General features: G+C 42.1%; 1 pseudogene; it reads right to left on the bottom strand.

The window, feature by feature from the left end:
* Window positions 1–16,974: 16,974 nt before the first annotated feature.
* Window positions 16,975–17,347, bottom strand: LOC130562178 (histone H2B-like; annotated as a pseudogene).
* Between the last annotated feature and the right edge of the window lie 6,798 nt (window positions 17,348–24,145).

The following is a 24,145-nucleotide window of genomic DNA, read 5'->3' on the forward strand; positions in this document are numbered from 1 at the left end:
CAGACACAGGATCTGCAATGTAAGCAATTGTTAAGATCACTCAATTATTCTACCAGTTCACCAGGCACTTACGTTTGTGTTTTTTAAACGAAGTGGATGAATTCACGTGATGTAAATCCGACAGATCCCAGACCGCGGCAGAAACAAACATGGCGGCGACCGCTTATAGCTCAACTAACGCGATCATTATAAAAGTGTTTAAACTAGGGCTGCAACAACTAATCGATAATAATCAATAATGAAATTCGTTGTCAACGAATTTCATTATCGATTAGTTGGTCTGTGACGTCACTTGCGAGCTGCGCAGTTATAAATCAAGCTCATCTTCTTCCCTTTTAAAATTACCGTTTTAGATGTGTCTCTCCGTGCAGCTTGAGTGTTGTGTTCTTCTGTGCATGTTGACCAGTAGGTGGCAGTAGAGGTTGCTGTTATGTGTGTGTATGCGGAGATAGGAGAAAAGAAGTGAGAAGTGTTCCACCTGCGACTGCATGCGCTGTACGATTCTGCTACTGCATTTGTTTGAATAAAAGTAGTCTTGATTTCCGTATGCCTCCTCATTGCTTCCTACTAAGGACATAACAAATTGGCGACGAGGTATTTTTTTGTTATGAGGATGGCTGCTGTTTCTTCGTTTCCCACGCCGTTTTTGCCATGTCCTGGAGATCCAGCTATCCCTTTCGACACGTGGATACGCATGTTCCAGAATTATTTGCTTGTTGTTGGTGCTTCTGGAGATGGATGGCCGGTTGCACGCAGACGAGCACTGCTTCTCCATTGTCTGGGGACTGAAGGCCAGCGATTGTTTTATGCCTTTCCGGATCAAGGTGATTCTATGGAAGATGCGATTGCGGCCTTGAAAGCGCACTTTACTCCTCGACGGAACATAGTGGCTGAGCGCCATGCTTTCAGGAAATGAGTTCAAGCTCCGGGAGAATCCATTATTCAGTACGTTGCTGCTCTGTGGGACTTAGCGGCTACTTGTGACTTTGCAGCTACGCAGGATGACATGTTGCGTGATCAGCTGGTGGAGAATGTGTACAGTCATTGGATTTGTGAGAGGTTGCTTTTGGAATCTGACTTGACTCTTGAAAAAGCCATTACTATTGCCTCTCAAACAGAAGCTGCTGGTGAACAAGCCAAACTTTTATCGAGTCATCGTTCAGTACCTGTGCAAGTGATACATGCCAGGTCTCCATCTGCAGCAGTGCGTCGTCGCCGTACACTGCCTCCGAAGCCGCCGTCTACAGCGCGTTCTTCAAACTCTTCGTCTTCTGCACCTGGTTCGTCGGCCCGTGAGTGTTTTCGATGTGGGTCTACGAAACACTTCGCGAATGACCGTTGCTGTCCTGCTTGCATCGGCACAGTGTAATCACTGTCAAAAGAGGGGACATTATTCGCGGGTGTGTCGTTCGGGACAAGCTCGCTCAGTGTGTGAAATTGACTTGCCTGAAGTGCAGATTCTTTATATGCATGATTCTTTAACGGATAAAATTCGGTGCACTGCTGTCATTACGACCGCGACTACTTCTGTGCCTGTCGACCTTACCGTGGATACTGGATCGTCTGTTTTTACTTTACCAAAACTTTTGTATGAAACTCACTTCAAGAAAGACGCTCTTCTGCCTCCGTTATTGAAACTGGTGACGTACTCTTGTGATCCGATTTCCGTAATTGGATGCTTACCTGTCACTGTCTCTAAGGATGACATCACCTGCTCCACGTCGTTCTTTGTGGTTGAATCGGGTACAGCTTTGCTTGGGATGGATCTTATTAATGGATTACATCTTCGTTTCGAAGGCAATTCAGTTCTGTCAGCGCAGATTTCAACTCCTGTGCTGCGATTGTCTGCTTTGACGCCTTCGGCTGCTGTGGGTTGCGCAAAAGGATTTGTGCACAGAGTAAAGATTTCTTCAGCTGTCACTCCTGTACGTCAGAAACTCCGCCGCTTACCCTTTTCTGTTAGAGATGCCATCACTGAGGAAATTAATTGCCTTCTTGATTTAGGTGTTATCGAGAGCGTGGACGATTCGCCCTGGGTCTCCCCGATAGTAGTAGTGCAGAAAAAGTCGGGTGCTATTCGAATGTGTGTGGATGTGCGAGAACCCAATAAGGCAGTGGTTACAGATAGTTACCCTCTACTTCACATTGATGAACTATTGTCTTTGTTACGGGGAGCGAGTGTATTTTCCACCAATGATTTGGAGAGTGCTTATTTTCAGTTGCCATTGCACGATGAGAGCCGAGATCTGACTGCCTTTATTACTCACAAAGGACTTTTCAGATTTTGCCGTGTACCATATGGCCTCGCTTCAGCACCCTCCACCTTTCAGAAAATGTTGGGAACAGTTTTACAAGGACTTCCGAATGTTGCCAATTACCTTGACGATATCATTGTCTGGGGACGTACACAAATTGAACATGACCACACACTCAAAGCCGTTGTTCAACGCTTACAGGATGCTGGACTGAAATTGAATCAATCGAAGTGTCAGTTCAACAAATTCTGTCTGCGCTTCCTGGGTCATACGGTGAATGCGCAAGGAATTCAACCTGATGAGGATCATCTTTCTGCCATTCTTCATGCACCTGCACCAACAGATGCACCACAACTCCGCTCTTTCCTCGGTCTACTATCCTGGTATAGTAAGTTCATTCCCAATTTCGCCATGTTTGTTGAGCCTCTGCGGGCTTGCATCAGACATGGCTCCTATTTCGCCTGGTTGGAGGAGGCTCAGCAATGCTTTGAGGCTGTTAAAAAATTGCTTGTTCACAGCCCTGCTCTCGCATTATTCGACCCAGATTTGCCTACTGTATTATCTACGGATGCCTCTGCCTACGGCCTGGGAGCTGTTCTTGCTCAGGTTCATGAGGATAATACAGAGCGCATTGTCTCTTTTGCGTCCCGGACATTGTCATCTACTGAACGCAAGTACTCGACCATTGAAAGGGAAGCACTTGCTTGTTTTTGGGCCGTTGAAAAGTGGCGAACTTACTTGTGGGGTCGTAAATTCCTCCTGCGCACGGATCACCAGGCTTTAACTGTGCTTTTCTCATCCAAAGGAACTGATCGCGCCGGAATGCGTATTGCGCGCTGGGCAGCGCGATTAATGTGCTTCAACTACGATGTTGTTTATCGGCCTGGAGCTCAAAACAATGTGGCTGACTGTCTTTCTCGTCTGCCTTTGCCTGCATCAGCTGATGACAACTTGAATGCTGAACCTGAGTTTGTGGCTTTTCTGTCTTCGGAGATGTCTGCTTTGTCGCCTGCTGAGTTTGCTTCTGCCTCCGCATCATGCTCGGAACTGAGTGCATTACGTGCACAAATAGCTCGCGGGTGGCCTTCTTCTACAACTTCAGTGGATATTCTTCTACGTCCATACTTTCAGCTACGCGACGAACTAAGTGTGCAGCAGGATTATGTGTTCAGGGGACAGCGCCTTGTTGTTCCTGTCGCGCTACGGCACACATTGGTTAAGTTAGCTCACGCAGGTCATCAGGGAATTGTGCGTACCAAACAACGGCTTCGTGAACTGTACTGGTGGCCGGGCATTGATTGCCTAGTTAAAGAGCACATCCAGACCTGTCACCTGTGTCTGTTCTCTGACAAAACTGCCAACACCTCAGCTGCGCCGTTGCAGCCAGTACCTTTTCCGTCTGATCCGTGGGACAAGGTAGCTATTGATGTGGTGGGCCGTTTGAAACCGCTGTGGGAGACTGTCGTTATGCGCTGACATTGATTGACTATCACAGTAAGTGGCCTGAAGTTGCTTTCACCGCTTCCGTCACTGCTCAGAATGTTATCGCCTTCTTGTCGTCTGTGTTTAGCAGATATGGCAATCCACGTACTGTCGTGTCGGATAACGGGACTCAATTCACATCTGCTGATTTTTCTAAATTTCTGAAAGAGAGAGACATTCACCACATACGTACTTCTTTGTACCACCCAGCTGCGAATGGAGCTGTGGAATGGTTTCATCACGTGTTAAAAAGCTGCATTCAGTCTGCTGTTCTGGAAGCAAAGCCGTGGAAACCTACAGTCATGGAATTTCTCTAAGTGTATTGTGCTACACCTCATTCTGCTACGGGATTATCCCCGTTTGAGTTGCTTCATGGAAGAAATATGCGAACGCGTCTTAATGTTCTTCATCCTCCCCTTCCGCAGACGGATGCTCCTGCGCTTCTTCAGCGAGTTTCTTTGAAACAACAGAAAATTAAAGCATACACTGATTCTAAACGTGTAGCTCATGCTCCTGGTTTTAAAGTGGGGGATTGGGTGCATGTGCGCATTCCAACTCATGTTCCGAAAGCACATTTGTTTTAATAAAAGTATTTTTTATTTCCATATGCCTCCTCATTGCTTCCTACTAAGGACATAACAATGTCCATTGTTTACTTTGATAATTAAAGTGATAGTTCACCCAAAAATGAAACTTCTGCCATCATTTATTCACCCACTTGTCATTTCAAACCTGTATGACTTTCTTTCTTCTGCAAAACACAAAAGAAGTTATTTTGAAAAACTGCTGGTATAACCAAACAGCATTGGCACCCACTCACTTCTGTTGTATGGACAGTGTCTACACCAAGTGTATTGGTGCCAGTTACCAACATTCTTCTAAATATCTTCTTTTGTGTTCTTTGGAAGAAAGAAAGTCATAAAGGTTTGAAATGACAAGAGGGTAAATGGTGACACGATTTTCATTTTTGGGTGAACTATCAATTTAAAAAGTACACTCAGCATCACAAAAAGTATGCACTACCTAATACAGGGGTGTTCAATGTTGGTCCAACGTCATACATTTTGGGTAAGAGAAAAACCGCAGACTGTGGCTCTGTATGACTAAGGAGTTTGTGGCAAGTCGTAGTTAATAGTGCTTATGTTTTCCAATTACTAAAGTATTACTGTTATTCCTTCAAGCATTTTACAAAGATTCTTGCTGTAGGTGTCAGTGTTTGAAACCTTGGCTTAATTTTTCTTTTTCTGGCAACTTCTTCCTCATCATCTGTTTGCAGCTCCGGTGTATTACAGGTCAGTGATGCCCTCAGTTTCTCTCTTGCTTTAAGATAATCACCTGATCAGACATTACAAAAAATAATTATTTCACATATGCAAACACACATAAAATAATGACTGTGTTTAAAATACATTACTTTAGACAAAGTACACTATTACATCTATTTTGTGGTATACTTCAACCATTTGAGCAATTGACCATAAGCACAAAACATTCTTAAAACTTCTGCAATAAAATCCACCTTTTCTTCACATCTCCACGGAGGGCGCAATGATTTCCAGTTGTATGCTCACTTGCATTTAGTATTTGCTATTAGTTAGAGAATGTTACTAATAATAGTTAATAGTAAAGCTTCAGAAATCAATTTAGCTGTTAAAGGCTTTGACAACAGCTACAGTCAGATCAAAAAAACGTAACAAACATTAGTGTTACAGCCGGTAACACGTTACAGCTTCTCGGTAAACACAGTGTTAGGTTAGCACGTCTTTTATTAGATTCAGCAGCTTTTCCGACCCCTTTAGCGCAAAATGACAAACTTAGCATCTTTTTGAATAAACCTTAGCTTACATTCCATGGGAAAATGTCGGCAGTACTGCCCTGTGAAACAAGGTCTTTGTCGGTGAGGTATTGCCTGGCTCCCTCGGTGTCCACCCTGTGCATTGAGTGGCAGGGAGAAGCAGCATATGGCACCCGACTCGTGAATTAATCTGTAAAAAAAGCGTTTCCAAAACCTGCCACTGTCATCGACTGTTTGGAAATTTAAATGCGGGGCACGCGGTTACAGAATAACGCTTTAGAAAACTCTGGCCCAGTACCAAAACAAACTTGAAGCCAATCAACAGTAAGGGGCGGAAGAGCACTCAGTGCACAGGACGGACATTCGCTGAGCCGAGTTCACTTGTTTGTTTATCTGTAATCGTATTGGAGCTATCTTAAAGGGGCGAGACCCTTTTGGGGTAGGGGCGTGTTTGTTTTGGTGATTTGAAACATTGACAACGGCAACCAGAAATCACTTACCCCGCCTTTAAGCCTGAACACAGTTCGCCTGTTTATAAGCGCATGTCAGACAATGATGCGGTTATAAATCAGAACTGAAAATAGAAACAGAAAATATGTCAATGATAACAGCTTTATTGGGCAATACGCTGCATTAAAAAGAATGTTCAGAGCATACAAGTGCACCTGCAGTGACGTCACAAATATGTTAATTACCGTGTAACTTAATATCCCACAGTTCTGCCACAGTTTTACAAAATCCTAGCGGAAACACTAGATTGATTGAATTTAGTTTCTAAAGCAGATCCTTACCAGTTCTTGTGAGGACTCGAACATCATACTTTTTCCAGCCTGCTCCTGGCTCTTAGAGTTTTTGGACAGCTTTGTTTACACGTTCATCACATTTATAATTCGGCCACCATGTGACACCATTCCAAGTCCAAGTCTGAGCTCACTGGATAGTTGTAGAAATGTTCCAACTGTGTAAAAACTTTAAACACTACATATATTCCCTCGACAGACTGAACAATGTTATGGATAACACAAATGTCTTTGTCTATAGCAAAAACATTGTCACCCGTGGTAACTTTCAATGACCACTGCTCAGTCTGCAGCTGCCTGTACTGTGCTGTAGCTTGAAGGCCATCAGGAACAGGTCCAACATAATGTTGCATTCTTAAAGCTTTACTGGGCAACTCAACAGTACTCCTTTCTTCAGCCTCAGATAACCTTCTAATTATCTGTGCAAGAGGAAATTATGGCGCTCTTAAGAACTTCTTCAGTGTATGGAGGTCATTTTCATATGGAAAAGCAGAACCATGCAGTTGGGCAACAGCCGACAGGTGGACCAAGGCATGCACATTATCCACCAAGGCATCATTTCCATAAAGCTCCCCAAAATGTCTCAGAACTGTTGTGAGTGGCGTGTCTGCATAACTGTTAAACAAGGAACATAGCTGAGGACTGATTAGGATGCTAATACCTGTATACAACAGCATAAAGTTATTATATACATTACAATCTAAATATGGTGCTAGAACAACAGAGCCAGTATACAACAGAAACTGCCTTAGTCCAACGATCTAGCTCTCTCAGAGACCTCGGCTTCCTTGCAAACTCAGCTGGTATGTATGCACGCATTCCAATCAGACTGTGAGAAATCTGATCAACTAGCCAGGATGACAAGCGAAAATTTAAAGGGCCCCTCAGCCAAATATTCAACAACCTACGGGTGACACCTAAACATGCAAGGTGCATGTAATCTAAAGGGAATTTAGACACCATGCCCACATTTAGACCAATAAATCCATGTGGTCCATCGTGATGATGCTCCTCGTCAACTCTGTCTGCAAATGATGAATCAGTCTGCAAAACAAAATCATTTCTGGGGTATGTCATCTTGTTGTTAATATAAACACCTGGCTGGCAACACTTATCACATCCATGGTATCCATTGTGAGCCTTTGTGTTTTTTACAAATGCTCTAGCAGGGGCATCACATATAACCGAAACCAGCGTAATGAAAGCCTTTTTTCCTCTAAAATAGAACCCTTCCTGCAGCTGCTGTAACTCCTGTGTAAAGTCTCTCAAAAATTCATCAGGGGCATTTGGTTTCTTTCTATCACTAAAAAGCCGAATAACAACAGGTTCTTTCATTGGGACACCTAACAAAAGTCCTTAAATGGGCCATAGCTGTAAATTTGAACTCTTAAACAATGCAAGCCATCAATATTTATCTGCAATCTAAAATTAAAGCCATCTGCAACACTTTCAATAAGCTGGTTTAGGGTGTTATGCATAGCTGTCAGAATACCTCTATAATAGTACAAACCACCACATTTTTGTAGGATTTTATATTCAGTTTTTGTTTTAAGGATGGTTCGAGCATCTTTGGGCAGTTCTGGGTGGTACAATCTCAACAAAGTAAGGAGGGCTGTGAGGGCTACTAAAGAAACACCAAACTGTACAGCCCAATTGGCGAAGCTTTCTACAAGGCTAACTGGATCCTTAGCAAGCTCTGAAACATGCTGTCCTTCTGTTACTTCTCCATTATCATCATCGGCAATAGAATGTAAATGCTCATCTATCTGAGGGAGTCTTGAGTCATTGCTGCTGTCTGTGTCATTGATGTTGGAATTCATTTCAGCATTATCAGCTTGAGCTGGTTCTATCAGACAGTCTTCTGCAATGTCATGCATTCGTGTTTCAAGGGCATTACGAGCCCTTCGTCTGACTCCAGAGCTTGTTAAAGTTGGTTCCCTCCTTTTCATCGTCTCTAGAAGTTTAAAAAAAGTTCATAATGACAAAAGATCCTTAGACGGTTTCTTATTTTGTTGAAGGTAACACTGTTAAGAGCTATGGTGCCAAAGAGGAAATAAGAAAATACTGCCACTTAGTAAGTCCTCTAATTTCACAGCAAAACTATATGGTAATACAATATATGAGAGTAAAAATGTTTAGAATGGTGGCTGAATCTATAATAGTTTACAGATTTAAAATCTAGTTATTTAATCCTAACTAAAACACATTTGAATTTAATGTTATTAATCAAGGATGCATTAAATCGATCAAATCAAATGTAACAGTGAAAGCTCGAGGCCAAACACTGATGCACAGTAAAATAATTAGTCATGATCACACTTGACTCATCTGAACAGAATCATCTCGTTGCTGTCAAAATCTCACCAGAGGAGAATTAAACTCCACAACATTATTATTATATCTTCACTTATTAAAAACCACTTTCACTTTATTTCGGACGTGTATAAGAGATCTGAACGGAGGTTTTTACTATAGTTAATATTTTATTGAAAACAAGTTTTGTCATCATTCAGTGTCGATCAGTGTTTGTTTCAGTAGAGCTCTTGACTTTATGATTAAATGAATCTCCTTTTAGCAGTTGCAGTAGTGTTTAAACTCAGAACACTCTACATGACACATGTTAACTATGAGGCTAAGCAATACATTAAATATTTAAAGCAGAAAAAGTATCAAAAGCAAAGTATAGGTACTAGGGGTGTAACGGTTCAAATTACTCAAGGTTCGGTTTGTGTCACGGTCTCAGGGTCACGGTTTCGGTTCGGTTTGTGCTATGTTCAGGGAAAAGGGACTACTGACAAATAAAAGTAAGAACAAATAATCAAGCTACAAGTAACAGCACCAATAAAACAACAGAGCAAAGCAGAAAATAAAATAAGATACTGTATATACACCTTTTAAGGTAGAAATGGATTAAAGTAATCAAATAAAACATAACATTGCATATGTAGAAATTAAATAAAGCTGAATCATAATTGAAGTTACAGAAGCTATTGAGTCACAAGCAGTGAGTGATTTCCTTGACTTTTAACAGACAGCAGGAATGCCGCTGTCGCTTTAAGAGGAATGAAACGGATCCAGTACACTGATACTGTACACATGCGTTGTTTTTCGTCCGTTTCGTCCGTTCACTTAAGACATAACCTACAATGTTTGTTAAGATACTCGACAAGAGGGGCATGTTGACCTACTTCGTGTGTGAATCTGTTTAAGCGCTTCAAAGACAGCTCAATATTTGCGCCATCATGTCTGAGACTTTCCTTATGCGTGCTTCGGATCTTCTCACAGCGCGCAAGCGAGTTTTCTTCTGCATCATCTTGCACTTAAATGTTGAAATGGTCAAGGCTTGAATGAGTGTAGTTTAAACATGTGCTGTTCAGGTCTCACCTGCACTCGCGCGCTCACAACACCCGGGTGATGACAGCAGAAATGACTGTACAGCGTACGTCAATGCTATTGAAATGTGTCTACGTTATTTGATTTGTTGTGCGGTTCAATTTTTTACCGAGTACCGTTACACCACTAATATCTCATTCACACACGACACACAAACATGCATACACACTCACTTGATGCAGAAAGGCATACGCACGCACACCAACACAACGCACATACACACAACCCATACTTTTGAAACAGACACTCAAACCCACACACACCAAGCATAACATAAGGGTCATTCCACGAAATCGGTGCCTTTTGTGAATTACTATAACAACAAATACATTTTTTATTTAAACTGATACCAACACTACATGTTCTTTCATCAATATTACATCAAAATAAAGTCAAATAAATATTATTTAAAATAAATAAAATCGTATTATGCTGGTAAGTGTAAAGTTTTTGGCCTGTCCCTTGCAATGATTTTCGATTTTCAGCAGTACTTTTACCTTGCAAATTAAAGGAAATATGTAAAAAAATATGTACATATTATTCTAAGTGTAGCCTCATTATTAAACAATGTTTNAGAAAGATGCGAACGCGTCTTAATGTTCTTCCTCCTCCCCTTCCGCAGACGGATGTTCCTGCGCTTCGTCAGCGAGTTTCTTTGAATCAACAGAAAATGAAAGCATACACTGATTCTAAACGTGTAGCTCGCACTCCTGATTTTAAAGTGGGGGATTGGGTGCGTGTGCGCATTCCAACTCATGTTCCGAAAGCACATCCGAAATTTGCTAAACCTCGCCAAATTGTGCGTAAACTGGGGGTGTGTACTTACCTGTTATCCGACGGGAAGAAATGGCATGCTTCTCATCTGGCTCGTTCTGTTTCACCTGTTTCGGAGGCTACTGACACAGATGCTGTGGACTTGTCATTTCCGTTACTTCCTCCTCCTCCTCCTCCAGAGCCTCAAGCTCCTGAAGTTTTTCAAAGGGTTTCTACCCGTGTGAGCCGACCTCCTCGTGGGATGGAAGGTTACGTTACATAGTTACCTTGCATTACGTGACTATAAAGTTTGAGTAATTCATCTTATAATAGATGTTCATATGTATGCTGCATTCTAATAATTCTTGTAATGCTTTATATTTTTCTTAGTTTAATTGCAAGTAATTGTGTTATAACAAAGTGTATACTTGGTACTATAGTAACTTTGTTATGGGATTTTGTTGTGCGTTAAAAAAAAAAACGTGTAGACAGTTTGCTTTAAGTAAGGGGGGAATATGTTGTGTTCTTCTGTGTATGTTGACCAGTAGGTGGCAGTAGAGGTTGCTGTTATGTGTGTGTATGCGGAGATAGGAGAAAAGAAGTGAGAAGTGTTCCACCTGCGACTGCATGCGCTGTACGATTCTGCTACTGCATTTGTTTGAATAAAAGTAGTCTTGATTTCCGTATGCCTCCTCATTGCTTCCTACTAAGGACATAACAAATAGGTTCCAGACATTTCATGAAGACCCTAATAAACCATACCAACTTGTTGAAATTGCTCATTTAATGAGTCCTTTGAATACTCCTTGTATATTTTCTGCTCATGGATCTGCTGTAGGTTGGCGGTTTATTGAAAAGTGTACCCCAGGAATGTAATGGTGGCTAAACTGAAGAGAAACCTGCAGGCTCTATAGAGACAGAGAGAGTATTTAGATGGGATGCACACATATTATTTAATTTTCAGCTCCTAAACTAATACTTCAAGTCAAGAATGGCTGACCCAAGAAACATGCCTCCACTTAGACATAAAACGACACAGGAAATCATAATATAAAAATAATAATGATAATAAAATTACTTATAATGTAATAAGTAAAATAACACATTTAGAAATGTATACACCCAAACACATCTGTCCACAGATGCCCTGCAGTAGGTTCATGGGTAATCGCATGTCATTATTCAAAAGTTGAAAAGAAGATGCCTCTAATTCGACTCTGGTTGATATCGAAACACATTATGCAGAGTTCACACTGCATGATTTTGCCCCCGACTTTCAGTCGCTGACAGGTTTTGAGAAATCATAGACAAATATCAGAAATCGGAGGGAAACTGGTGCTCGTTCACGTGAGTGACAATCACGCATTGTGAATTATCAAAGACGTGATCTGAGAGACAGTGGCGCACCCAGGATTTTTTTTATGGGGTGGCACAAAGGGGCCAGTACAAATCTTAGGGTGGCACAATTAAAAAAATGTATTAATTATGCCTGAATCTAATGGTTAAGAGTTTTGGCATTGCCATTAATACTACTGGGATCATATAAAGTTATTACTAGTCTTACGATTTAATTTCTATATTTCAATATTTTCAGTGTTTGATCGATACATGCTAATTCGCTAACTGTTCTACAAATATTTGACTATAAAAAATATGATAGTAATAGATGCCAAAAACTGCAAATCCAACAATTTAAAGATCAGCTGATGGAGTAATGCATTAACCAAACATGTATAGTGATCGATCAAAATGTGCGAGTATGAGCAGCAGAGAAATTCAAATCCAATGCCTTAGCGATTAGCTTAATCTCAGTTAGCCAACCCGTATTAGAGTTTGATACAATAAGTTTTATCATACAATAAACCACGTTTTACTTACTAGTTTGTGAGTTTCGTCTCCAACCTTCTATCCCTTTCATGCGTGTTTGACTGAACAGGAGCAAACATGACGTCACGTGCGTGGTACTGCGGCTGCCGTGCGCATATTAAGGCGTCTTTACACAGGAGCGTTAAGGCGTCTCTGTGGCGGATTAAATTTATGTGTAAAGAAGCAATGCCGCACGAAAGCCGATCTAAAATATGCCGCCTCTGACCCTCCTCAGACCCTAGTATCAAAAGCGACTCTGATGCGGCTCAGGTTTAGTGTAAATGAAGGCGCATTAAAGCCGCTCTAAACTACGTCATTGTCATGTCAGCAGAAAGTGAGAGAGTGAAGATGAAGCCAAAAACACACAGCCACATTTGTTTTAGGCTAATAATAACAACACAGGTTTTTTAAGTAATTCAAACAAATTTTTCGTTTCATTTCTTCATAAAATGATTTAATGAGGAAAAATGTTCGGAGTATTTTTGTTTACTCAGGCAGGCTGTGGCACAGTTTGAATGCAGGATGTAAATTTAGAGACCGCTTTCAGCCATTAAAATATTTTAGATTAGTTTTTAATGGAAAATTACATTTATTTCGTTTCATTTCTTTTTAAAGTTAATTTAGAAAAATGTTTGGAGTATGATTGTTTGTGACTCAGGCCGGGCATGCAGATTTTTTTATTTGGGTCTGTGTGAGCATTCGCTTTTAGATAGAATGCATCTTTTGTTCTGACACTTTAATTTTTGCAATTTTACGTTTCTACATGCATGGGCAACTTATAACACACCAAAGACACAGAAAAACACATATTCGCGCCATATGACCCCTTTAAAAATATGATTGTACAGACGAGTGAGAATAATGATAGCAGGTGAGGTGTTCTGTGAATTTGTTCCGGTAAATGTAAATAAACGGGCTGGATTGCGTTTACATTACATTTACATAAATGTATTAAATTTATTCATTTGGCAGTCGCTTTTATCCAAAGCGACTTACAAGTAGGAGAGCATATAAACATTTTGTCAATAAAAAAACATTACACTGAGATCCGATCACAATGTGTCCTTGACTACCTCTGGATCAGTTGTCTTTTCAATGTGTATGTGGACAACATCCAGATAGAGGTCGCATGTTAATGACAAATTTAAACACAGCCAAAGATGCATTAACAGGCTAAGAATACCATCCTCTGCAGTAGATGAAATAAATACAAGAGTTAATTGAAATGATTTAATACTGATTTAAAAATACAAATCCATCAGACAAAAATAAAGCCCAACAACTGAAAAATCACATTTTACAAAACATCATATAAAGCAGACATTATACTGCATAATTTGCAAACGTCACATTTTAATTAAACGTTTTAGGGAAATTCAAGGAATAGTTCAGGAACAGGCTTGTTTCTAAAGCAATTATCAAATTACAGATATAGCTGAGTTTAAGAAATGCCTGAACTTAAATATAACATTATCCTATCCTCAGCGCAGGAGATCAACTACTGCGTTGATTCGATCATGTACTGTACCAGAAGTGTGCCGCTACATTTACATTACATTTGGCAGACGCTTTTATCCAAAGTGACTTACATAGCATTGTACTACACATTTGTATCCGACTATGTGCAATCCCCTGGGATCGAACCCATGACCTTACATTTACGTTACATTACATTTACATTTGGCAGACGCTTTTATCCAAAGTGACTTACATTGCTTTATCCTATACATAGGCATGTGCAATCCCTGAGATCGAACCCACAACCTTGCGTTGTTAACACAATGCTCTTACCACTGAGTTACAGGAGAGCGACCTTGATGTCGCTCGCGCCATGCTCTAACCACTGAGCCACAGGAAAGCTTAATAGCTCCTATACCATTGGATTGCCACTAATAATTGTCCCACCAGAAACAAAGTGGTTGTACTTAGTGATTCTTTGGATGAACTTCCAAAAGCATCCTTAATGTTTAGTGTCTATTTATTTCATCTGTTTAGATTGTTCAGTTTTTTTGAATGGGTTTAAATGTAGGTATGTGTAACTGACAATACCTTATTCAAGTGATAATGTAAAGTTCAGCCAAACGTAAATACTTATTCCATAGATATCACTAGATGCCGCATTAGCTTCTGTTTCTGTGGGCCGCTATACGTAGGTCGTCCGCCATATTGGAAAGGTGCGAGCCAGTCTGTATTGCAAAGTCTGCGGCCTTTCCGTGGAATTGGGTTACTTTGTAACACCGTGTCTACACCGGACGCAACCAGCTCGGAGCGACATGACAAAACACATTAGAAACGTATTAGAACCCATTAAAATTTAAAATTTTATCCACACTGGATGCGGCGCGACACGACAAACTCATTTAGAACAAGCAGGTTGTCATGTCGCGGCGCGCCTGTCACATCTGGTGTAGACACGGTGTAACTGTTGCTTTGGTTTGTTTTATCCACAGGTTAGGAGTGGAAGGATTTTGTTATATAGCTGTCAATCTTAACATGATTTTATTTATGAATGTTAAGTTCTGTTATTTGGACTAGGGATGTTAGGCTCGTTATGAAGGATTTTGTTTCACAGATCTGGCAACCCTGACAATCTGGTCCGTTAACACTGAAGAGCAAGCTGACTGTGTATGATTATGAAAACATACAGTATATGTCGTTGTGTAAACTCAAACATCATATTTCATACACTAACACATGACAACAACGAAAGGGTATTCAATTTTTCGGGAATTAAAATGCACAGTCATGGCTGTGCAGTGTTGTGGCATTCTAGCAAACTGTGAGTGAAGTCAGTGGACCGTTCCAAGATGGTGGACGCGTCTACATGGCTGGAGAGCGTGAATGCGGCATCTGGTTTTGATATCTATGATTTATTCACCTTCAAAACCTGTAGATGACTTTATTTCTCCATTGAAAAACAAAATAGGATATTTTTAGAAATGTCTCATTAGTTTTGTGTTCATACAATGAAAGTCAGTGGTGTTCAGTGTTGTTTCAAATTAATCATAACTAACATTTCTTACAGGTTTTATATACTTACGAGAACAAAATGCACCAACATTTTAGCCACACATAGTGTGAAATAATGTATGCATATGGCCAGATGACTGCGTAGTATAATCACTTTTTCCATTATCTCGACTCTCTTTTGCTTCTCTTATTGATGAATATCTAATATTTTTATGAATATCTAAACATGTCTAATATATAAACTTACCCAAATATTTAGGTTGTGTCTTTGAATTTTGTAAGATTGCATTCACAACTAGCCTGCTGTGAGTAAACCAAACACAACCAGTTTAAAGGGATAGTTCACCCAAAAATGAAAATTCGGTCATCATTTACTTACCCTCAGATTGTTCCAAACCTGTAAAAATATGGTTTTATGTCATCAAAGTGAACACATTGTATGACTCTTTTTCACTGTTATAGCTGACTCTGTATTTATGTCTCACTAAGAATAAAAAGTCCAAGTGTCCAGATGATGCTTTAAGTCATGGCTGTGTTGTGCTATTATTTCAGGTTTTATTTCAGAATCAGCAACGGTTGGATCTCAAGGTAAGAATGACACTACAATGATTACATCTTACCAGAATGAGATCAGTCATAAAAAGCATACCCAAACACAATTGTTGCTTTTAAAGCATAAGTTAAACTAGACTGCCCCCTACAGATCAAACATTAGTTTTACTTTTTAATTTCGTTTTCTGTTCTTGTTCATCTGTACTTCAGTGAATCTGCTTATATTATGGACTCATGCAGACACTGAGAATTCTTCAGAGGGTTTCTCAGTAACTAAAACTCAACAAAATCACTCTGTTTAGATGTTAAAGGGATTCTGCGCCAAAATGAAAATTCTGTTATCCAAGTTGTTCCAAACATAAATAAATGTCTTCGCCAAACCTACATACATGTCTTCATTCTGATGAAAACAAAGACAGTTAACAAATGACATCACTTCTGAGACATCATTCGCTACCATAGTAGAACATATTTTGAAGCATTTCGGAAAGCAAACAGTTCTGGGGCATCTTTGACTATATTTTAACTTTTCTTACTATGGTAGTGAAAGATGCCCAGAAATGTCAGTTGCTATCCTTCTTTCAAACATATTTCTTTGTGTGCAACAGAACGAAGAAACTTTACAGGACTGGAACGAAATTTTCATTTTGGGTGAGGTATCCCTATAAATAAAAGATATGTTTCATTCAGTGAATGGCTCAGTGGTTAGAGCATGGCGCTAGCAATGCCAAGGTCATGGATTTGATCCCAGGGAATTGCACATAGTCAGAAACAAATGCATAGTGCAATGCAAGTCGCTTTGGATAAAAGCATCTGCCAAATGCGTAAATGTAAAAGTTTGGGCAACACTGACATTTCTATTCGTAAACAACAGGGTACGACTTAGATCTGGGCTGATCCAGGTTTATTCTAGATCAAAACTGTCCTTTGGGTGATGTTTTACATCCTTTATATTAGTTCAAAGATATTTAAACAGACCTGGTAGATTATTTTATCATTGAAATACAAACACTGATTCCACCCAGTGTGATAAAATTGGAAGCTCTTTATCCGATCGTGTGGGTGGCTCTTAAAAGAGCCTTTGGTGTGTTAAGAGTCAAGCGGGGGTTTACTTTGAGCTGGTATACTTCGTCACGGCCTTTATTCCCTTAGACACTGCGCGTTTGGCCAACTCACCGGGCAACAACAGACGAATGGCTGTCTGGATCTCTCTAGATGTGATGGTGGAGCGCTTGTTGTAGTGAGCGAGACGAGATGCCTCACCACTGATGCGCTCAAAAATGTTGTTGACGTCAGTTCATGATGCCCATAGCCTTAGAAGAAATGCCGGTGTCAGGGTGAACCTGCTTCAGGACTTTCTACACGTAGATAGCGTAACTCTCCTTCCTGGACTTTCTGCGCTTCTTTCCTCCCTTTCCTGCGGTCTTGGTGACAGCCGTCTTAGATCCCTTCTTGGGTGCGGATTTCGCTGGCTCAGGCATGATGTTATGAAAAGAATATAAATTTGAATGATTAGGCAGCACACTTCAGGGGTATTTAATGACGAGTCTATTTAAATTTTTTGCAAAATGGGGCATGTGCTCTGATTGTGTGTCTTCGTTGGCCAAACCCTTTAAAGGTTTCAATTGGTTAGTTCATAGTGTGACGAGGAGGAAAGAGACCCAATGAAAGTGTTTCCACCCACAGACTCAAGATTGATCGTGACCCTCCCCCACGCCATTCAGGTTCCTTTGTTCATTTCCCACTCTTAATTTCAATGTTTTGTATGACGTTAGAAATTGGACAAAACTACGTGAGTGTGTAAACACCGCGCACAAACAGATTACAGCTGCGCGAGAACACTGAAAACGCTCGCGCGTAAAATGTGAACCTTTAGATATCGCAAATCTCTAACTTGAACACGTTTTGTTGAGAGACAGACTGGGTTTTGATCTTGAGAACCTATCATCTCCTAGAGGAATTTTAAAACGCCAATGGGCTTGGCACATGCACGCCAGTCCCCACCCCGTGCATACAGGTATAAAAGGAAGATGGCGGCGGTCATTCAATCACCCTTTGGGCTGAGGAACCTGAGAGGTATCTCCCGGTCGCTGCAGCGGGTCGGCAAAGCGTTGTGGCATGAAGACACAATGTCTCGTTCCCTCCTTCAGGGAACCGAGGTTAGAGTCGTAACCCGAGACGTTCCCCTTCAGTCGGTCTCTCGACGTTGTGTTGAGAGACAGACTGGGGACCTATCTTTACACGCCATGGCACTGAGCCGTATCACGACCTCAAGTGGAGCGACACTGACTGGACTAGCGAGTCACAAGTGAGCGCTATCACGAGACGTAATCTTCCAGTGGGATCGGTACTAGTAGCATACTGAGAAGCTTGTACCGACGGCTATCACGAGCGGTGGCATTCGTCTCTAGTAGCAAGATGCCGTCCGGCGCCGTAAGAACACTGGGGAAACACTGCTCTCCTCTTTTTGAGAGTGTGTTACGGAGGCCACATCCTACCACAAGGGGAGGTTACATGTGGAGACACCAACATGGTCTCACCAGTGGGGAGAACAACATGTGAGAATATGTGTCAGCCCGGATGGGGGGACAGAACCCAGGTGGGGTAACCACCAGAGGGGAGGTCACAGGTTCACCGACATTGGAACCAGGAGTGAGGAATTCAACATACAGGACGACCCTGCAGGGGAGTCATTACGTATGGGGCAACAGTCCTAGTATAGGGGTCCACCTGAACAGGGGCAACTCTACCAGTACTGTACTTGGTTCCAACTGACCGCTCCGCCTGGTCTGTTTACCATAATGCCAAAAATGCTTAGTGATGGATGGATTGCCTATACTTCACCCTAAGGGGGGGAAGTAGGGAGGCTAGATAGCACGCTAGGTTCACCTGGAGAGGGGAGAAGGCGCTTTCGCAGGTGTACACCCAAACCAGATGCCTTTCTTATATGCCGGTAGCGTGTAAGACACGGGCTGACACTGGTTCCACGCGGAGGTTGTAAAACCTCTTGAAGGTACTGGGCATAGCCCAACCCACAGCATTACAAATGTCTGCCAGAGAGGCGCCCTGAGCCAGTGCCCACGAAGAGGCCATACCCCGAGTGGAGTGGGCTCTCACTGCAAGCGGGCACGGGCGATCTGGGACTGGTATGCCACCGCAATGGCATCCAAAATCCAGTGTGCCAATCTCTGTTTGGAGACAGCCCTCCCCTGGTGCTGTCCCCCATAACAGACAAAGAGCTGAGTTTCTAAGGTTCTGCGTGCGGTCCAAGTAGAGGCACAGTGCGCGTACTGGACACAACACGTTGGAGGTTGGGTCTTCCTCCCCAGAGGGGAGCGTCTGCAGGTTCACCACCTGCTTCCGGAAGGGAGTGGTGGGAACGTTGGGCACGTAACCGGGTCTCAGGATAACGTGAGAACTACCGGGCCCGAATTCTAGGCACCCATGGGACACAAAAAATGCCTGGAGGTCCCCCACCCTCTTGATAGAAGCGAGCGCCATCAAGAGTGCCGTCTTCATCATGAGATGAGGAAGACTGGCGTCTCTGAGGGGCTCGAAAGGGGCTGTACCAAGGCCCTGCAAGACCACATTAAGGTCCCAAGAGGGTACGGAGCGTGGTCGAGGTGGATTCACCCTTCTCAAACCCCTAAGGAACCTGGTCATGTTGGCCGAGAGACTTACCCTCCATGAGATCGTGATGAGTGGCAATAGCAGCTACATACACTTTCAACGTGGATAGGGAGAGGTTACTCTCTAGTCTCTTTTGTAGGAAGGCCAACGCTGACCCGATCGAGCAATTCCATGGGTTCCACCGCGACTGCACGCTCCACCTGGGGGATGTCGACATAGCCTTTAGTCGCCCCGCCATCCAGTGAAGCAACAGCCACCGAGCCCACTTGCCTGGAACGCTCCGAAAATTGCGCATTCCAGGACTTAGTGGGCACCTCATGCACTTCCGGGAAAAATGGCACCAGGGAGGTGCGTGGCTTTTGACCTCGCTCCGACCCCAGAAACCACAAATCCAACTGCGAGCGTTTCGGGGAGGGTTGGTGTAACGCATTGCCCAGGCAAGCATGGCTGACATCTCAGCGTCGGCCTCATCTTGATCTCGACTGCCCGGGGTGGGAGCTCAGAGAGGTCTTCCGCATCTGATGCCAGTAGGTAGCTGTCCGATGCAATGACAGAGAGTTCATCCCCATCTCTCTGTGGAGACTGCAAGCTATAGGACGTCTACCGCCGCCCATCGGGGACGAGTCAGGTGAGTGTGCTGCGGTATGGGTGGTCCGCGAAGCCGAAGCTGACGGAGTGACATCCATAGGAAACCCCAAATCACCCCTGCTGCTCGCCGAAGCGGTCGACCTCACCGAAGCGGGAGTCGAATATGCCTGGGAAGCAGACGGGGTGGCGGCAGCACTCACAAAGAACATAGCCAGCCGTGACCGCAACACCTTAATCGCCATTTTCTCGCCGACAGAACATGCTGGATCGACAAACCCTGCCTCAGCATGCTTGACCCCCAAGCATGTGACGCAGGTGTTGTGCCCGTCTGATTCAGGGATGAGTCTGTCCCACCCAAGACATGCTCGCAACTGTGAGAAATTTGCTCTTTTAAGTCTGTAGCTCGCTGCCGAGACGCCCAGGGGAAGTCCGCTCTCAAGAGGGAGAAGTCTGCTGCTCTGCATCGTTAATCCAGCAGTATGGTGAAGAGTCTCGAACAGATAATGCTTGACAATCATATTCCACGCAGGTTCCGAAAAACAAAGGATGAATGAATGACCACCACCATTTTCATTTTATACCCGTATGCAAGGGGTGGGGACTGGCGTGCGTGTGCCATTCGCCAAGCCCATTGGCATTTTAAAATTCCTCTCGGAGATGATAGGTTCTCAAGATCAAAACCCAGTCTGTCTCTCAACACAACGTCGAGAGACCAACTGAAGGGGAACCAAGATTGTGCACGTAAATCAACACTTGCGAGGGGAAATAACAAACCCCCGAATCAAAGCAGATCGCTTGCGCACAGTATTGACTACACGCACGCGCGAGCTGGGATTCTTCGATTTTGTGACAACAAATGCAATTGGCCCTGCTCTTTTCTGGAACTCCTGTTGTGATTGGCTGTTGCTGCCGCCCTCAAGTCGATGACAGAACAGGAGAGATGGCAGAGAATTGGCAAAAATTGGATCTAAGGAATTCCCATTAAATAATATTTGATATTGTAGCAAAGCTCAATAAAACGGGAAGGAGGCGGGAACCGGCGAACATTTAAACACTTTAATCAAAATAAATAAACAATAATCCAGCAATAAAAACAGGCCGGCAGCCCCTCACGGACGACTGCCGGCCACACGAACATAAACACATAAACAAAACTAATTAAACTAACTAACTAATGTCCGGCCCGGTCCTCTCTCGTCGGCAGTCCTGCCGCTCGTCCTCTTATGCTCCCGAGCTCCCCCGTGAGGCATGCGGGACCGGTGCGCGTACAGCTGATACTCATTATCACTCACGCCACCGGCCCCGCCTTCCTGCCCCACGGCTCTCCTCCCGCCTTCCTCACTACAGATATGTTGGCCCAAATGCAGGAAAACGAATGAGTGCAGTAAGGAGATTTATTAGAAACACTGGGTAATTAAATACATACATATTTCAATTTATACGAAAGCACTTCCGCTCTCCATTCAACCAAAGCAAATGTGCATTACCAGTGGTCACCTTTTTGTAGATTAGCCAGTAAAATAGACTTGTAAAATGTGTTGTAATATACTGTAACATTACATATAATATTATAATTTAACGTTTTCGATGTTCTGCGTTTACATACCCGGACGTGGCGGTCAAGGTATTGGCGTGTCCTGTTTTATGAGGTTTCCCAGAGGTTTACCTCTGTTATTTTGAGTTTTCACACACCTGCACTTAAAGTATTAGACATAAGAATTTTTAACATCAACCCTGATACTACAGTCTAGTGCCATCACTTCAAGAGTGCAGATGGACCGGCTGCTGAAGAATGGGCCGTTGGTGAAAGCGCAGTCTTCAGCATCCGAAGCAATAAGAGCAGAAGTTATATTCAACTCAACTCAACTTTATTTACACAGTAGTGCTTTTTACAATTTTCATTGTTACAAAGCAGCTGTACATAAGACATATTGACTATAAGCAAACCAATTAAAGTTGTACCTGCAAAAACAAGAAAAAGGTGAAAACAAAGAAGACACACACACACACACACACGGACGCGCACGCACACACTCACACACACACGCACGCACGCAATATACAACAAAACCAAAACGAAACATTAAGTATTTTTCTTAAAATAGCGCATTTTAGTCCACTGGAAGTTCAGCTGCACTGCAGCTTCTGGCGACGAGTGGTGGTAGCACAAGACCACTCTCTGTAATTACACATATGTTTTCAGTGGTGTGTGCCACTAAATCCGTAAACAACCATACAGACACATAGGTAACATTTCAGTGCAATGTGCTACCACCACTCGTCGCCAGAGGCTGCAGCTGAACTTCCGGTGGACTAAAATGCGCTTTGTTAAGAAAAATACTTGATGTTTCGTTTTAGTTTTGTTGCATATTAATTTGATGCACTTAAAGAAATATTGAGGAAAACAACCCAAAATTAGTCTCGTATACGTTGGAATATGTAAAAAATGAACGGTTTATTCGGTTTTCTGTTTTGAAAACAAAAACAAATAAATTAATTATCCGAAGGTACACAGACCGTGAAGCGAGTTGATTTGTATTTTTTGTTTTAATCATTTTGATAAATGCAATTTCAAACTTTGCTTATCTAAATTAGATGACGCTATTCTCTAATCTCAGTTTTAGCCCATTTTTCCATCAAGTTAGATTTTTGGACTAACCCTAACCCTGCCTTTCATGCATTAAATTTCAAATTCTAGTTCAAATACCAGCGTTTATAATCTTAACGTAATTGTATATGTAGCTTTTAGATTATGAACACTGAATTTATGAACACTCCAATGAAAACACTGGCCCCCCTCACTTTGTACGCCCTAGGGGTATTTAAACGCGGAACATCGAAGACATATATACAATGTTATATTATAACACATTTTACTAATCTATATTACTCGCTAATCTACAAAAAGGTGACCACTGGTCCACATTTGCTATGGCTGAATATGCTTTAATATAAGTGTTTTAAATAGTTTTTATATTAACCAGCGTTTCTAATAAATCTCCTTACTGCACTTATTCGTTATTCTTATTCGGAATTCCTTAGATTCTATTTTTCCCAATTCTCTGCCTTCTCTCCTGTTCTGTCATCGACTTGAGGGCGGCAGCAACTGCCAATCACAACAGGAGTTCCAGAAAAGTGCAGGGCCAATTGCATTTGTTGTCACAAAATCGCAGTGTCCCGCCCACTTAGTGCCAAAGTCAAAATGACTCGCGAGAGCGAAGAATCCCAGATTGTGTAGTCAATCGTGCGATCTGCTTTGATTCGGGGGTTTGTTATTTCCCCTCGCAAGTGTTGATTTACGTGCACAATCTTGATTTTCGTGTTCAAGTTAGAGATTTGTGATATCTACAGAGTCACATTTTACGCGCGAGTGTTTTCAGTGTGCTCGCGCAGCTGTAATCTGCTTGCGCGCTGTTTACACGCTCACGTAGTTTTGTCCAATATCTAACGCCATAATTTTGGTAATATTCTACCAAAATAGTCATTTTGTTTGAGTCTCTTTACGAGGCTTTATTTTTAATACGTTTAAAGACTTGGAAAACATGAAATTCATAACTCCGACCAAAACATCTCTAAAATTCAGATTTCTCTGCAATTCTCATTTCATCAATGAACAAAGGAAACTGTTTTAGTTACTGAGAAACCCTCTGAAGACTTCTCAGTGTCAGCATGAGTCCACAATATAAGCAGATTCACTGAAGTAAAGATGAACAAGAACAGAAAACGAAATTTTAAAGTAAAACTGTCGTTTGATCTGTAGGGGGCAGTCTAGGTTGACTTATGCTTTTACGACTGATCTCATTCAGTAAAATACCTTTTATCTTTTAGTGCTGTCTCTTTCTTGTAAATTCTAGTCTGGGTTTGGACTGAATGTGGCTACGGTTGGAACACATAAACCTCTAGAAGCTACCAAAGCTAAATTATGTCTCATCTCATTTAGAGCCGAATGTGTATTTAGGCAACAGACATATGAATATTAACATCACAATCAGTATTTGGGCAGAAAATATCTTAAGATTCTGTATATGTATGTATTTTATAACTGATTTGATAAGATATTG

This window comes from Triplophysa rosa, linkage group LG11 (assembly GCF_024868665.1).
Source record: "Triplophysa rosa linkage group LG11, Trosa_1v2, whole genome shotgun sequence".
Classification (NCBI taxonomy): domain Eukaryota; kingdom Metazoa; phylum Chordata; class Actinopteri; order Cypriniformes; family Nemacheilidae; genus Triplophysa; species Triplophysa rosa.